Consider the following 16,445-nt stretch of genomic DNA (forward strand, 5'->3'; position numbering starts at 1 on the left):
TGGCTGAATTTTAATTCTCGTAATTTGTCATTAATATTCGCATCGTAGTAACTACCGTCTTAATAGGTATTTATTTTATTTATCTTTAAAAAGCACGATGGAATGAGAAAAAAGAGCGATATGGTTGGTGACGGTAAAAATAATCCCGACAAAAGAGAAAGAGAGAAAAAGAGAGAGAACGAAGTCGTGACAAGTCACTTTGTAACGTACCGTGCTAGGTATTTAAAAAATTCAATTTTCCGCAATAAGAAGAAGTTATGCGCCGTATCAGGGTGCGTTCGTTATGGAAAGTGTATTCATTTTCCACGCGGGAACTTTCCCTTCCATGTTATAATAAAAGGCTGCACTGAAAACCATGTGCGTGTGTTCATTAAAATCCAAACGTGTAGTAACAAGGTATCCTAATTAAATAAAACAGAACGTCGCAAAAGACATTTATTTATTCACGCTTCGATCACGAAGAAACCTTGGTTAATTAAATAGGAAATTTATACGTAAAGTATCGCGTGTAAAAAGGACGCAGAAGAAAGCCTTATGATGGTGATTTAATAAAAGTATCAAGAGCTAAATAATATTCTCTACAGTAATTTTACGTGACTGCAATAATCGAAGGTCTTTTATCGATATACGTTTTTCGATGTCATTTTCCTTCGAATCTTCGATGTACCCTATTGAAAATGTTTAGAATCATTATATGAGCTAAAAGAATTAAAACAAATTAAATAAATTTATAGAAAAGTAAGTTCAGAAATTTACTATTTTGAAGAAGACTTTGGTAAAAAAAAACTATATCAAAGTAAAAGATACTAGTATTGATGTTTTTAGTATTAATTTCATCGTATTACTAATAAAATTAGCGCACGGCTCGATAAAGATACGATTGAGAAAGTAATTCCAAATCTTTTGCCAGCAATGAATTTATCGTGTTCGGCTACACTCCATTTGAGCTCGAAGGTCTTCCACTTACATCATTACATTCACCCAACCTCCCTGAAATCTATCGCTATTTTGGTTCAGACATGTTCATTTACAGCCTCCTTCGTCAAACAGCCCCGACCTTAATGCCGATTGATCACCACTTCTTGTTCACCACGTCACGCTTCCTCTGTCGGGCGCAAACTTCGAAAAGTTCAAGGTACATAGATCCCGTAGACCGTAAGGCAGGAGAGATAGTTGAACGCGGTATAACTCAGGAACAATTTCCACCAGGCGACAACCAAGCTGAACTCCACTTTTCGATTCGACCCTCGTACCGACCGTTCATTAGATCCTTCGTACACGTTTTGGGAGGGGGTCTCGAGTTACGTAAAACACGGAAACTCTTTTTGCGAACTACTTCCAAGGCTGACCATAAAAACAAGGCCGCGGTGTATTTAACCAAAGTTCATTAGCGCTATTACGACAATTACGTGGCACGAACCTATTACCAGCGATTAAATCCCAATCTTCGATTTGTATACAGAACTTGCAATCAAAGGAAACGACCAAGTACTAATTTGAACCATACAGAAAATGATTATTTTGCGCGAATTCGATTTCCGAATGGGAGTATCTTCGGGAATGAAGTAAACGATTATACTTGTTAGGGAAAGGTAACTCAATTTTTCTGTTCCATGATTCTCGTTTATATAAAAGTAATATAACTTCCTCCTAAAGTCCTTTATTCCCAGACATCTTTACGGCCTGAGGTCAGCCAGTTATAGTGCTTCAACCCTTATGAAGAAATCGTCGTTGCAGAAATTTTTATACCCTCGGTAACAGCCTTCTTCTATCATCGTCTCGAGTGTACTTTCGCGTCGAATATAAAGGGACAATAAAAACTGCCCGTGAAAAAAGGTGGTCCGCTGCACGACTTGAATATATTTGCCTAAGTGAACCATTCGAAGAATCAAACGAAACGCTGATAGATCGCCGATCGAATCGGCAGAAATATAAATATACGCTGGGACAATGATGGTAGATTAGAATAGCATTTCACGATGAATGGTAAATATACTCATGGTGAAACGATTATTGGCAACGGGAAAATTTACATGGGCAAACCGTTAGTTTCGAGTGGATGAACATCACCAGTCAGAATGACGCCGCCACTGTTCTCCGTTATACATCCAGTTATAAACGAGCTATACGACCTGGAATTAATACGGCCGCAAATTTGTATAAGTTAGAACGATATCGCGAGTGACTTTACGTTTAGAAATATAATTGATGATAAAGCTAAGAACGTTGCTCACTGCAGTATTCAAATACTTGTAGGTATCATTTATGAATAATATACTATGTGCGTTGTAACGAAACATTCTGACATTTTGTTAGCAATGTGATTAGACTCGACTATCATGATAATCTGAAGAAATATATAGGAATAATGAGATACTTAACATATTTATATCTCGCAGAGATTACTAAATTACTGAGACAGACAAATATCTATTATATTAATATTAATAAATATCTAATATATTATTAAATATTCAGTGGAACTATCTTTAACGTGTATTATACGCCCGAGATGGCTATTTTATTTTATAAAATAATTTCCAATTTCACTTTATATAATTTTATATGATAAAGTTTCCCACTAAAATCATGACAATAGCGTTTCGTTACGATACTACCAAAGTTTCAAAATGGTTTACTTGGAATATACACGTAAAAGGTTTCTTTGATAAGCGTTCCAAAAACTTTCGCGAACCACCGTAAGATCTAATAACGAGACAATGGAATAAAACGTAATTAAATTAGAAGATATTATAACAGACGCTAAAGATACTTCGTGTTTGAAATAGAGAATCGTTCTACTGGGTCTAACCGGAGGAACAGAGTTTCTCCGTTACATTTGACCCAGCTAGAAATCGTTCATTAGTTGAGGTTACACGTGGTGGCGAACTTACAGAAATTACAATGACTTTTATGGCTTGATGCCGACCAAAATTTCGCCCATCAATTCGAAACGTTTCCGGCCGTCTGTTTCGCTAACACAGCATAGTTTTGCCGTTGCGAAATAGACGGGGGCACGAGACTGTAAAGGGTCCAGCAATGTAGCACAATAGAGGGAATTATACCCTGGTTCGAGTCATAAAATAGATTACAAACAGTGTGCAGAAATGTTTTAGAAGATTGTTACGATAACGTTATAGCGCAATGTAACTTAATGTTTTTTATTGTTACGAAATGGTTGAATTATTACCGAATAAAGATAATCCTATAAATAGCGAATAGGAAAAAATATTATATTTCCAAGAGAGAACAAGGTGATTTAATTTTATATGTACGTGCAATTTAATGAATGGATTACGTATAGGAATTGAGTATTGATCACATTGTATATATTGACAGAAACGAGGGAAACAGAGAGAGAACAAGCACGGCTTCGGTTCTTGCCTACACAAGCAAAACAAACAGATTTTTTTTGAAGCGTAAGTCCTTTCTAGGAAATCCTCGAACCTTGTATACACATTTCGGTTAGGGATGTCGTTTAATCTTCCTTTTATAATTATTTCATATTTATATGCCGTTTAATCTTTCTTTTATGAATAATTTAATTCGTATTTTACAGATAAATAGTTTTGTTTATTACCATGGCGGATGAAAAATGTTTTGTCGTAATTAATTATATATTCAAATTGATAGACGTTTATATATAGTTTGAAAACATATTTCCAGTGAGTCACAAAAAAATCTTTCAGCTACTAAAAATAACGGTCTCTTTACGTTGCGCCATCGTCAATATGCAAAGTAGTAAGAAGCTATACGCTTACAATATAAGAAAATTATGAAGCATAAAACAAAATCTATGATACGCAATCCATTCATTCTTAACGTGTCGCTGCGGATAAGCCATGGCGCGTCCTTGGTTACATCTCGAGAATCGGGTATCGATTGCTTCTCTCGCACGCCGATGAAAAACGAGGGAAAGAAAAGAAAACACACTAGAGCTCGTGCTCCCAGTTCCAACAAACAAACATGTTGCCCCTAACTTTCAACCCCCTTTCTACACGCTGGCAAAGCTTGTACGACAATTCTCTTTAATTCCAAAGCGAAGCACGACGTCAAAACAGTAATTCTACTTGATCTCAAATTCACGGAACTTTCACTATACCGTATCTCTAACATATCCTCGAATTCGTAAATCTTGCGCTGATCTAAGTCACTGCTGTGACATTCGGAAAAAGTGACGCAGAAAATATGGAACGCTCGCAAAGAAACTAAAAAAGTAATTGCTCGACTCACCGACTCGCAGTCCTTGAGAAGAGAAAAATTCGGAGGTAGTCGTGCTACGGCTGGAGGTGGTTGGCGGCTACAGGTCGGCGCACCACTAGTCAGGGATCAGCTGATCGATGAATGACAAATCTGATGACTCTACACTCGGTACGGGAAACGGGCGATTCACCACCGAACACGAAACCCTCACCGAACGAAGATGCGCGGACGACTGACTGCCGCTGCCGTCACGGTGGGGTGTAGCTGTGCGCTGATTCTCCACGGCTTCCCCACTTTCAACCCCATTCTCAATCCCTCCTTGTCGCGCCACTCGACGGCAAGCTCTTTCCTTCCACCCCTTCCCGAACTCTCTCTTTCTCTTTCTCCTTTCCTCGTGCTAGCTATCCCCCATCGGCCTTCCTCTGTTTTCCTTCACCCTTTTGCACCCGTCTTTCATCCTCATTCTTCCTCTTGTTCATCACGTTGCCGTCTTCTTACCGTCCTCTTCCGACATTTCTTCGTTACTTGGCACTTTTTCCAGCGACCCCTTTCTATCTCTCTTCCTTTTGCGTTTGTTAACTGTGTTCGTTAATTTATCTTTGTTCGTATTTCTCTGCTGCTCTTTCTTCTTTCTTGTCTTCCTTGCCTGTTTTTAACTGCAGTTCGAACTTCCTTTGACCATTGTCCTTTGCACATCACCTTCTTCAAACGATCCTTCTGTTACACTATTTGTTTCTCGATTCTTTGTGTCATTTTATCCTCCCCAGAAAACCAATTTCCCTTACAGGTTTTTTTGGTTATAGACTTCTCTCCCCGAGCCCTCTAAATCCTCCCATATTCCTAATACATCTTCTTATTCACGTTTATTATTCCACTTCCGTATTTCTTCAAGAATTCCACTTCCTTTCCATTCTTCCTTCCGTCTTGCAGCGTCGTTGCAATCTCTCCTACTTTTCCTACCTTTCTTACCGATCTCCTCCATCCAACCAAATGCCAGCCTTGTCCCACCAAACAGGATCACCTCTCTCTACTCTCCTTAAGCTACCCCTCGTCTTTGTTTCCCCGACACGTTTCCCATCTCTCTTCCACTTTCCACCCCCGATACGACTCCTGCTGGTTTCCTCCTTTTCTCACCCGACCAGCGTTCTATCCCATTTTCTCCGCCTTCCTTGTTCAATGCCGACAAAGACGCAGGTACCAACCCGTTCGTCGACGAAGTTTGACTGTACGAACGAAACGAAGACGGAAAAACACGAAAGAAGACGTTGGAACGAGTATAATCGAGCTACGGATAAAGCGAAAGCGTGAAGGATAGAAAAAGTGGCGTGCAAATAAACCAGCAGTGGAAAGAAGACAGAGGACGCGCCCGAGGGTGGAAGAACACCGGCGATTTATTGGATCCAAGAGACCAACGATCACCTATATGCCCAGAGAAAAGTTCGGTAGAATTCAAGACGAGATACTTCGGTCGTTGGCTGTCTTGGTAAAAAGAAGAGCGCAAGAGAGTGAAAAAAGAGTCGGAAGTGTGAGCCCTACGGTAAAAGGAGAAAGCACAATGAAAGATCAACTCCTCCGGTTTGCCGAGGCTGATTCAAACTCGTTTTCGAGGGATCGATGTCACTCTTGAATCGCTTCTTCTGTCGGGAAAAGCATCTTTGAAGATCGTTGGTAGAAGTTTGATTAGCCTATTGCAGACGTTTATGTATTTGTAAGCAATTTTTAAATCCAAAAACTTAGAATGTATTTTACAAATATATATAATACAAAAATATATAAAATATCTAAAATATAACACGTGGTACAATATTTAGCGAGCGAAGAAAATTTCTGCTTGAGTTCCATTTCTTTCGCTGTCTTCATAGAAATATAAATTCGGATTTAGTTTATTGACGAGCATGTCGACTTCTGTTTTTTGCAAGCGAGTCAAATATTTTTCAGAAATGCTAGTCAACTCTACTCTAATGCAAATCTATTTTTTGTGTATTTATTATAATATTATAGAATAATTTCTTTACAGAAATTGATTTATTATAGAGAGCTGATACAAACCAGTATCGTTACTTTTCTGTATTTTTTTATTCGTAAAGTTCGTCAGTGTAGTTCTTGAACAGTTTGTTTATTATATCAGATTTAAATCTGCTATATGAAAATACAGTCGTCGGAAGTGGAACTATCGCACAAACCAGAGAAAGGAATGCAGAAGAAAATGTCCAAGGAATACAGAATTTCCTTCACGATTTCTCTGGTATTTCAAGTATCCAATACTTACATGACGCTTAAAGATGTAATCTCCGAAACTAGTATATAAAATCACAATACAATGCTGCGGGAAAATAAATCGTCAGACAAACCACGGAAACAAATATAAGCGTAATATTATATCCACATCTTCGTTATACCAAAAGATAATCGAATCAAGCTGAAATCTGCTATATGGAATAACAATACGATTCTCAAACATAATACTTTCACACAAATCACGATACCACGATGTGCCTTAAAGGCGCTGTTAGATCAAACATCCGATCATCTGAAATCGACAGCTTTCTCTAAGGACTCGATACGTCGCGCGTTTACCTGGCAGTGAAGCAGCCTCTGGAACGCAACTGCCTCTCGCAGCAGCTTTCAATTTGCCCAGGAAATAATTTACGCTTTCCGGTGTGCCGGTTCCACGGAGAAATTTATCGCGAATATGCATGCACCATTTATGAATATGAATGTGGACTAAATTATTATGCGTTGCGACGGGAAGTAAGTTCAGCGATAGGACTTTCCGCATGTCGGCTAGAAATCGGTCCTCCACTGTGGATAAAGAAGAAGAATCCCCGAGCATTTTACTTCCATCAACGCATTCTATACGCTCGACTAACACTTTCCTGCTTGTCCTTCAAACGCGTGTACCACCAACTTTCTCTCCAAGTATGTTGAAAATACCTAAGTATCTCTCTCGAGATCGATTTCTTGAGATGTTAGAGTGCAACCAACGAAATGTCGCAAACACACTGTGAAATCATCGGTACTTCTCTATACGTATGAAGATCACGTACATTGTAACGAACCGGCGACCGTTGCTCTGCATCGAATGCCATAACTTTGGGATCCAGTCGTGACAGGCGCGTTAGCAATGATTTAGCGTACACGGCAGAGAAGCATGGTCGACCACCGTGACGCGCACCGGAAGGAATATCCAGTCGGAAATATCCGGCGAACTTGGATATACTGGATAGACTCGGAGAACAGAGTGGTGGCTCCGAACCGTAGTTTCTGCGTCGATTGGATGGAGAAACGTGTGGCGGGGATGCTACACGGCTGGCAATCTCGTTCGGGGGCCGTTTAATAAACGAAATAAAGCGCGATTGTTCGTCAAAGACGCCGCTGGAGATGGAAAACTTTAATTCCCTTTTCTCTCTCTCTCTTTTTTCTGTTTCGATCACTCGCCTATGATTTAGTACAACGCGCGAAAAATGGGAATTGCCATGGCAGAGGCAAGCTTTGGAATACGAATTGCTGGATAAACACCGCAGGAAATCTGATCGATGCATTCTTTTATTCTAAAAACTGTTATCATCGAAACTTGTTATTTTGCTCAAAGGAATGAATTATTATATTTAATTGATTTCCTCCTTCTTCCTTCTCCATTCCAAGCTTGCGATTTTTTGGGCCTGGCGGTCCTCTAACTATTCGCTTACATGTTTCGTTAATCATGCAACGTTTGCCTGTTATGCTATTCAATAGCAACTGCAGTTTGTGGTAACTTGATTTTCACGTGAATACGTCTCGCTATTGAAGCGTACTTGTGAATGGAGGAAATACGTCCTATACGTGTTAAACGATGACATGTAACCCGACGTGTTCGACTGTAAAATTTATTAATCGCTCGATGCAACTTGAACGAAACACTGTTCTAACTCTGTTTCTGATATCATTGATTTTACGGTGATTGATCAACAGTTGTTACATCGGAATTTTATAACAGTTTCTTTGCCGCAGCTTCCTCTTTCTTAATAAAATATACGAAAAATTCTAGTCTATTCTCTCAGAACGACCAAAGAAATAAAGGTGTGTGTACATATTTGTACGGAAGATTTGGGCTGAATAATTGCGTGGAGAATAAAAAAAATGGATCAGTGAAGGGAGGATGGGCCAACCAAGTTCAAAAATAGAGCGGTCCACTATCTTGGCCACTCATCTCGCTGGTTTCGTGTCACTGTCCTCGTAATTTATTCATCGTACACCCGTCCATCGTCTTGCTCCGGTCCATTCTATGACGTCACGTTGACCCTTAAACCTCTGACGACCGCTGGTGCCTCGGTCGATTCGAGATTCGCAATTTCCTTTCTACGCGACTAGGGAATTCACCGGAGAATTTAATACGAACCGGCATCAAAGTCCCACCGGTACACTTACATATATCGTAGAGAAAAGAAACGAACGTGTTGTTATTTAAAGCAAGGTAGAACGATCGGGATTCGTGGAAATGGAAAATTTTCCGAAATATTCTCGTCCGAGGGATTTCCAACACGCGATGTTGTATCTCTCTTTCTATACGTATCTCTTTGTTTCATCGTCTCTTCCCTCGTTTCAAATCAAATCAATTTGTCTCAGTGGCCTCGCCGGTATTCATCTCGTGTACCATGACGCGCGCCACTTTGGAATGTAAACGTCACTCGTACGTATCGATGGCGTGGAACAAACGAAGGAAAGGAACGAGGATTGCCACGACGCGACGCTGCGAATTCTCTTAATTCGTTTTCGATTCGGAGGCTGCTCTCGGCTGGCGAGATCTAATTCTATTCCAACGATCGAATCTTTTCATTTGATTTCCCTCCGAGCTTCAACTCCGTAACTACTTTCGCACCTTGGCACAAAAAAAAAAAAAGAAAGAGAAGAATTAAACTACATTTCATTCGTGGTTACCAATAAACTTTGTTCAAACACATTCTCAGATTTGCCGAAGAAATCAGATCTCCCAAAAAATTTGTTCAATTTTCAAACTGTTTGCCTTCCGATTTGTGGACACACGCGAAAGTGATTTACATAAACTGACGATATAAAACTTCCGCGATTCAAAAATTACAAAACTCGCACAAGACTGAAATTTTAAAATTCGCCACGAAAACAACACATTACGCGGGCCCATGCAGAGACCATATTCTGCACGTAGTTTTCGTTCGTGCGATCACCGCGTTCACGGATAAGTGGTGAACGTACCAATCAACGCCTGTGGAACATGCTCATCCGGTGACATTAGTTTGTCTGCAATTAAAGCGAAATTTCAGGGCAAAAGGGTTCGTTGCGTCCTGTTTCCGAAATGAAACGACGAACCGGGTGCGAAGGCACGGGGACACAATGGGACGTAATGAAACGGTCCTCCTGTTGTAACATATCGGTCGAGGCCAAAAGAAAAGAAATATTTTCGCTGCTTCAGTGCTTGACAAAGTATTGTTGCCATGTCTGCTATGACATGGCTGTACTCGAGGTTTTTCGAGTCGTTAGCACGGATCCAGAACAATATTGATTACCGGTGCTGGTTTGCATTTCGTTCTTGATGACATGTATTTCAATAGCTGTGACGAATGTTCGTTTTCGATGGTGTCCGTTAGAGATGGATCGCGAGATGGAAGCTTTAACTTCGAAGCAATATTGTGCGATTCCAGAAAGCTAGATTTATGACTGCGCGGCTTTGAAAAAATTTCTTTCTCGACAGGGGCGAATATCGAGAATGGTACGTTTCAAATGGAACATCATGGCGGGTCAGAAGTTTTGGTAATATCGAACTTTTCGACTGACTTCCGTGGTCTGTCAACTGACTGGACGAAATATTTCTGATCGTTTAATTTAATGTGCCGTCGCGGTACAATGCAAATTTCGTAAAGTTAGACGAGAGAGTAATGAAGTCACAAATTATATGCAAAATGACGTTAAAGTTGAGTCAACCGGAATTAGTGAGGTTCTCTTTCGCATCAACGAGATGAGTTCATCTCTCTCATTGAATGCCCTTAAAATCTTGCTTGTGCGTCTCCCCCCCCCCCCTCTCTCTCTCTCTTCCTCTCTTTACTGGTTGAAAATTAATTACTCACTGGTAGGAACTGCAAAAACTCGTACCGTCCATCTATAATCCTATCTTCGTGCGACGGTAATTTATTATCGACTGTCGCCGACAAACGCAGTTTTCAGGCCATATATTGTAATTATGAAAATTAGTACAAGTTGCTGGCGAACGTTTCTCATTTGTCCTCGCTTAAAATCATAGCTTCGTTTCGTGTATGTTTCTGAAGGAATTTTGTTCGCCTTGTGGCAAATAGGTGAGAAAGGAAAACAACAAAACTGTAGCGATTTCAATTCCAAGAAAATTATGGAAACGCGTTGGGATCGAAAAAACATCGAGAAGGTTTCCCGTGTTCTGGTCGGATATAATAACAGAAGGAACGCTAGGGAAAACGAGATACAGATGGAATGTGATATTCGCCTGGAACGTCTGGAAGATGGTGAAAGAAAAATATAACATCCATGTCAATATTGATTTATTAGGAGAGAGGCAGAGTGTTCAGGAACTTCAACTTTGGTCGCGAATGGCCAACGTCGCCTGAATATCGTCGAACAGTTCATGATAAACGACTATTGATACCAGAGTGATCGTTCTCTTTGAAAAATTTCTAGAATAATACCTCTCGACTTGTCCGCTACTTGAATAAAACAATCGATAATATTAATCTTACGTGATACAACGTTACTTCGAGTAAAAATACTACGCATAATATAAAATAATACACGACTAATAAATCAGAACGAACAATTTGCAATTGGTAAAGTTTTCCAAGGGATTATGTACTGCAGAGATATATCACTTGGAAAGAAACAAGTCACTGACGCGAAAACGATAAAAGAAGAACGAAAGAGAAATCGAGGCAGGAATTTCACCCGGGATACACACTGATGTCCACGTTATCGTTTCCTTAGATTGTGCAACGTGGTTTATCCCGGCCACTAGAAACCTGAACTCACACATTGACTCGCCGCATCTCGACCGGAGATGGAAGAAATCGAAGGGCACCAGGCTGTAATTTCCGGTACGTCCAGCTGAAGTTGAAAAACAAGAAAGAAGAGAGTTTACCGGGGTAACAAATTCCGGATTGTTTCGCTCTCCGTCACCCTGATTGCTCCATTATTTCTCCGGTAGTTCTGTCCTCATTGCTATCTAAGCAGGGGATCACGCTGTCGTGACAAAACTCCATGAACTATATGATGAAACCTTATCAAAGTGTCATACCTAAAACGTATACAAACAAACGAACATATTGCATAAAATATCTTCGAATCACAGGTGATGATCAATGTAGGACGATTGGCTGTCGTACTCGTTTCAATGCACTGAAGAATTATCAAATCCAGATGAATCTAAATTCGTGAAAAGCATAGAAATCAGATCGTCGAAGTCAAAACCTACCAAGAGAATACAAGAGTTATCGAACTCGTATCACCGTATCAAAGTTGACTCCAAAGCCATTTGAAAACCACTGAAGGTTGTGGAATTCGTGTCAGCAATGTTCCTCTCCTTTGAAAGTGAATAAAATTCGGTAAATAAATGACATTAAAATATCTTTCAACTTTTAGAAATGCAAACTAAGCACATTAGTTCGCAATTGAAAAAAAGACCGATAGGCTTCCATCGCCATTTAATTAACCGTTTCTCCGTCAACTACTATCCGAAACTATCTATCCGAAAATCATTAAAAGCTGTTTGGGAGCCAGGTCCGGCCCGCAATTAGATTTTCGCTCGGCCTCTCGTAGGAACACATCCAACCATTCGAAACCTGTAGACGGCTGATTCTGCCGTCACGTTGCACCGGACTAATTAGCGTCGTGTGACACCGCCTTTGATCCCTGTAAATTGATAATGGCACCGTATCACCCCTTGCCCGTTACCGACAGTGAATTCAATTCTACCTTTTTCGTCCGTTCCCGACCTCGTCCCCCTTCGTCAGCTTGCGCCCCCGTGGCCACGGCCCTGTACTCTTTTCGACGTCAGCCCCAAAGGACCCGAGCTCATACATATACTAGCTAACAGGCCAGTTTTCTATTTTCTTCGCCCTCTGCCTTCGTTCGCAAGCCTCAGCCCCGTTTTCGCGTTCAAAGCTCGTCGACACGTCGTCTCTCTCAAAGCGATTCCCTCCAAAAGAAATCGCTTCCGGCGAATCACGCTCGATCCATCCTTTTTTTCTAGCCCCTTTCTGCTGAAATTTAATTGACCCTTGCCAGTCGATAGAACAAAGAACAAAGGAGTAACATTCGGGTCGTACATTCTATTAGTTATTACCCAGATCTGATCTATGGGCTCTGGAGGATAGATTAACTGTCCGGTTAGTGATCTTCGAAATTGATTCTACGTTTCTTAGGTAGGTTATCGAGAGAAGGATTTAGGTGTTCCTCTTGGACGTTAATGACTCCATAGGGGTTGATGTAATTTATTCGCAGGTCATACACTTTGCTTCTGTTTCAAAACGTTATAGCCAACTTTATTTTGAGAAGTTTCAAAGACTTATTCAACTTCGTATCTTTATTGACTTAAGATTTCTTTGGGCTGGCAAGTTCAGCGCCCGAAACTTCATTAAAAAGGATGATGTATTTACAGTGGTTCAAAGGGAAGAGATTAGAGACTTCGTCATCGTGTTAGACTTGGATAATGGAAAGGTAGGATTTACAAATTATTCTTACTTAAATTCCGTAATTAATATGAACAAAGGTAGACATTATAGTATGAAGCCCCTGCTGCCCTTCTCTGCACACTTTCCTTTCTTTACTTCGCTTTCTATTCTATATCATTCCTTTTTCTCCTTGCTTCTACAGCCTTTGCATCCCCTTTTTCATTTCCTCTTTTCATTCCCCCTCGAATCTTTCGACCTTCCATTATCTTCTAACCTTTCTCATCTCCAGTTTGAAGCGATGAACACATAATGTATATGTATAGCAGCTAATCTTCGTCCGCAAACTTTACGTACCTATGTAAAAATATTTGCAAAAAGATTTTACATATGTATATTTGCCACATGAACCGTGACCTTCGCAAGGTTAAATCAAACCAATGTGGAAGTTGAGGTGGAAAATAGAAGTACAAAAGCTAAGCTTGAAGTCTAATAAAACCCAGCCCTGGCAACATCTGGCTCGCGCCTCCCTGAAAATAAAACAGTGACGGATGCTTTCCCCCATCTTCTGTCGGTGCATTTCATATGCGCCCGGAAACCTCGTTTCTTCTCACGCTTTCTGCCAGCGTCTCTTTCTTTTTCAACCACTTCTGACGCAGCACTGCGGGTCACTGCAAAATAAAGGGAATAAGAGGAAAAGGGGCACGAAGAAATGAATTCTTACCACATCCCTACCGAGAACACTTGCTCGACGAGTCCCTCCTTGTTATTACTTCTTTGATCTGAAGACGGTGAATCGAGCTCTGCCATCAGAAGGACACTTAAAATAAATTTATCCGGAACACCGCCACCAACACAGTCTCGACCGGACGCTTAAATGGAACTTTTTGTGCGGATCTTCCATCTGGCTGAACAAGCAGCGATCGTTTCGATTCAATTGCACCTGAAAGTGAAAATTACTGTTTAGTAGTACTCAAAATTCCCCATACAACTGATCATATTACTTTTCATTCGACTCCAAGTACAATGTCACGTCATCGTTCTTAATTAATCTCTTCGTCTCTCCTCGATTCTATTCTTAAATGGAGTTAAAGGAGAAGCAACGCTGAACCCAGTTTGCACTCATGAACGCTGCGAGCATTGTTACAGGGGCATAACTCTTTCTGGCGGCGATACAAGTTTAACTGACAGCGTTTCGCACTGCGTAAAACGCCGAATACAGCTCTCGGGACGGTTCAACTTCCAACTTTCCATCGGGACAAAGTTCCAAGAAGGGCGTCTCTTCTCAACCGCGAAAACTTGCAACTAATTCCCTCCAGGGTGTGTCACCTATACGCGACGAGTAACAGACTGGTGTTGGTATTTTTAAATTCCTGAACTATTCAATTTCAACGATACAATCTCTTTTTTAGTGTTCTCCATTTCCTCGAATCGCCAATGATACCAACAAATTGTATCAAGTTGTCCATAGCGATGATTAAAACGAAAAGAGTGGTACAATGGACTTTGCACTGTCGGTCAATGCGAAACGAAACCGTCTATCGTTACTAGAGCGTGACTACTAGGGTGTCGGCAGAATTAAAAGAACAGACAGAAAGAGAGGAAGAAAGAAGGAGCAACTGGAGATACAGAGCACAAGAAAAAATGAGTGTCACGACGATGCAACTTGCTCGTTCCTATTTTTCATTCTCCATCCTCTCGATCAGGCTATGCCAGAAGAAAAGAGAAACAAAGACCAAGGTGGCGCTCGTCGAATCACTGAAACGTCTCGCGCGTTTGTTTGATTTCATTCGGAACCAATTGATTTGTTTGCGTCCATTTCCACCCGGGCAACGTTATTTCCACCTATCGAATGTGAAACGCGAAGCGTTCCGTTGAATCGTTCGGAAAACTGAACGCGCTCGTGAGATAAATTCCGACCGTTTACGCCGAGTCTCCACGGTCTCCCCGGACGTTTCCAGGCGAGACGAACTTTACGGTTCACGATCGACGAGGTATCCGACACTGCGGTAGTCGCTTGTTTCGAAAACTTAATTTTCTAACGGTGTATTTACTGTAACCGATTGGAAACGAAAACACAGCTATCGGCTGCGGACACAAATTTAGAAGCAATGGAATATTTTAGGAAATATTTTTAGCACAAAGGAAATTGTAATAGAACAAGTTGATTACTTTACTTCGTAATTAAAACTGGCGGCGACCACATTAATCAACTCCATAAATTGAAATGCGGAAAAGAGCGATAATGTCGCAATAATTAGTTTTTTAAAACTTATCTTGAATTTACAATTTTCGAAAACGAAGTAATTTGTTCTAGTTCGACGCTAATTATGTGGACAAATGAAACGATGTAGTTGATCTTAGTTTTCCTTCTGAGAGATTGAAAACTATCCTACGATGAGTACCTATGAGGAGCATTACTATCATACTATGTACAATATGTATTATACATCAACAATGCAAATAAATAGCAATATATAATTATGTCTCTATCTCGATAATTAACTTCTGTATTTAATAATCGTAAAAACCAAAAATCTGTAATTCGACATTTTCCATTTTGCTTTTCTCATTCTATAAATGTTCGATCTGAGAAATGCCAATTTTCTCGCGGACAACAGAACAGAATGTAGCATATTCTTATTTACCAATGCACTACTACGCCGCGAATAATATTAAACATGGTTGCAAAACCTTCCTCAAGAGGATGAGGCACGCACTTAGAACCACACATTAGGGGTGAAAAGCAGCTCGAGGCTTTACTCCCCCACCCTTTATACTGAACGTCGCGTCGACCGGAGAACCTTTACCTATGAAGCAGATGGAAGGAATGCTCGAAAGCAAAGCGCGAAAGCAAATCTCTACGAACGATAGATGCATTTGCAGAACGACGTAGTTGCAGCCTTCAAGGGATTAAATGGCGGCACGAACAAGCTCATGGAAATTCACACGTGGAAGCTTAATTTTCGGCAAGATGGTAGAATTCACTATGGTGATTACCGTAGAATTCATACGGAATATGTGATAAGGAACTGGTAGAGCTGTCAATATAGAGATTGAATAATGAAATGAAGCTATTCTAGGGGAATCGTGTACAGTAATAATGTTACACAATGTTACACAAAGTTTCCTCCAAAGCATCTTTAAATCGCTATACCGTAGTATATCTACAAGAGAAAATATTTCACACCAGGATTGATTACATAATAGAATTTATTGATGTAGTCAGTTCGACCATATTTTGTAAAATGATATTTTCTACCTCTGTTACTAATCTCTGTTCCTAGAAGGATATTCGTTGGTAATTTGTAATGATGAAACTTATTTCAAGTTATTTTGAAACCCAGAAGATAATTCCAGAAGGAACTATTTCGAAAATATACCAGCTCCGATCCCGAGTAACCGCTAAATAGAAACAGAGTTGATGTAATTTGCATATGATGAGTTATATAAAATGTTCAGTGATGTTTCTTAAAAAAAGGAGAAATATACCTGCTATTTACCCACTTAAATGAACTATTTATTAATTCAACATATGTCCGCATAATAAATGTGTTCTCGTGAAACGGAACGATATATTTTAAAATGCAAATTGTAAAA

The 16,445-nt window shown here is 40.2% G+C and overlaps 1 protein-coding gene across 2 annotated transcripts in view; it reads right to left on the reverse strand.

Moving 5' to 3' along the window:
* Positions 1-4,461, reverse strand: part of LOC138185442 (uncharacterized) — a 139,522-nt gene extending 135,061 nt beyond the window's left edge. Inside the window, exon 1 of one of the 2 annotated variants that reach the window (XM_069124417.1) lies at positions 4,234-4,461. The gene's annotated coding sequence lies outside the window, so the exon portion shown is untranslated. The remainder of the gene's footprint in view (positions 1-4,233) is intronic. The other variant, XM_069124416.1, reaches the window with a different exon arrangement.
* Positions 4,462-16,445: the final 11,984 nt, after the last annotated feature.

Source organism: Bombus flavifrons, chromosome 12 (genome assembly GCF_040668555.2).
Source record: "Bombus flavifrons isolate JBK064 chromosome 12, iyBomFlav1_principal, whole genome shotgun sequence".
Taxonomy (NCBI): domain Eukaryota; kingdom Metazoa; phylum Arthropoda; class Insecta; order Hymenoptera; family Apidae; genus Bombus; species Bombus flavifrons.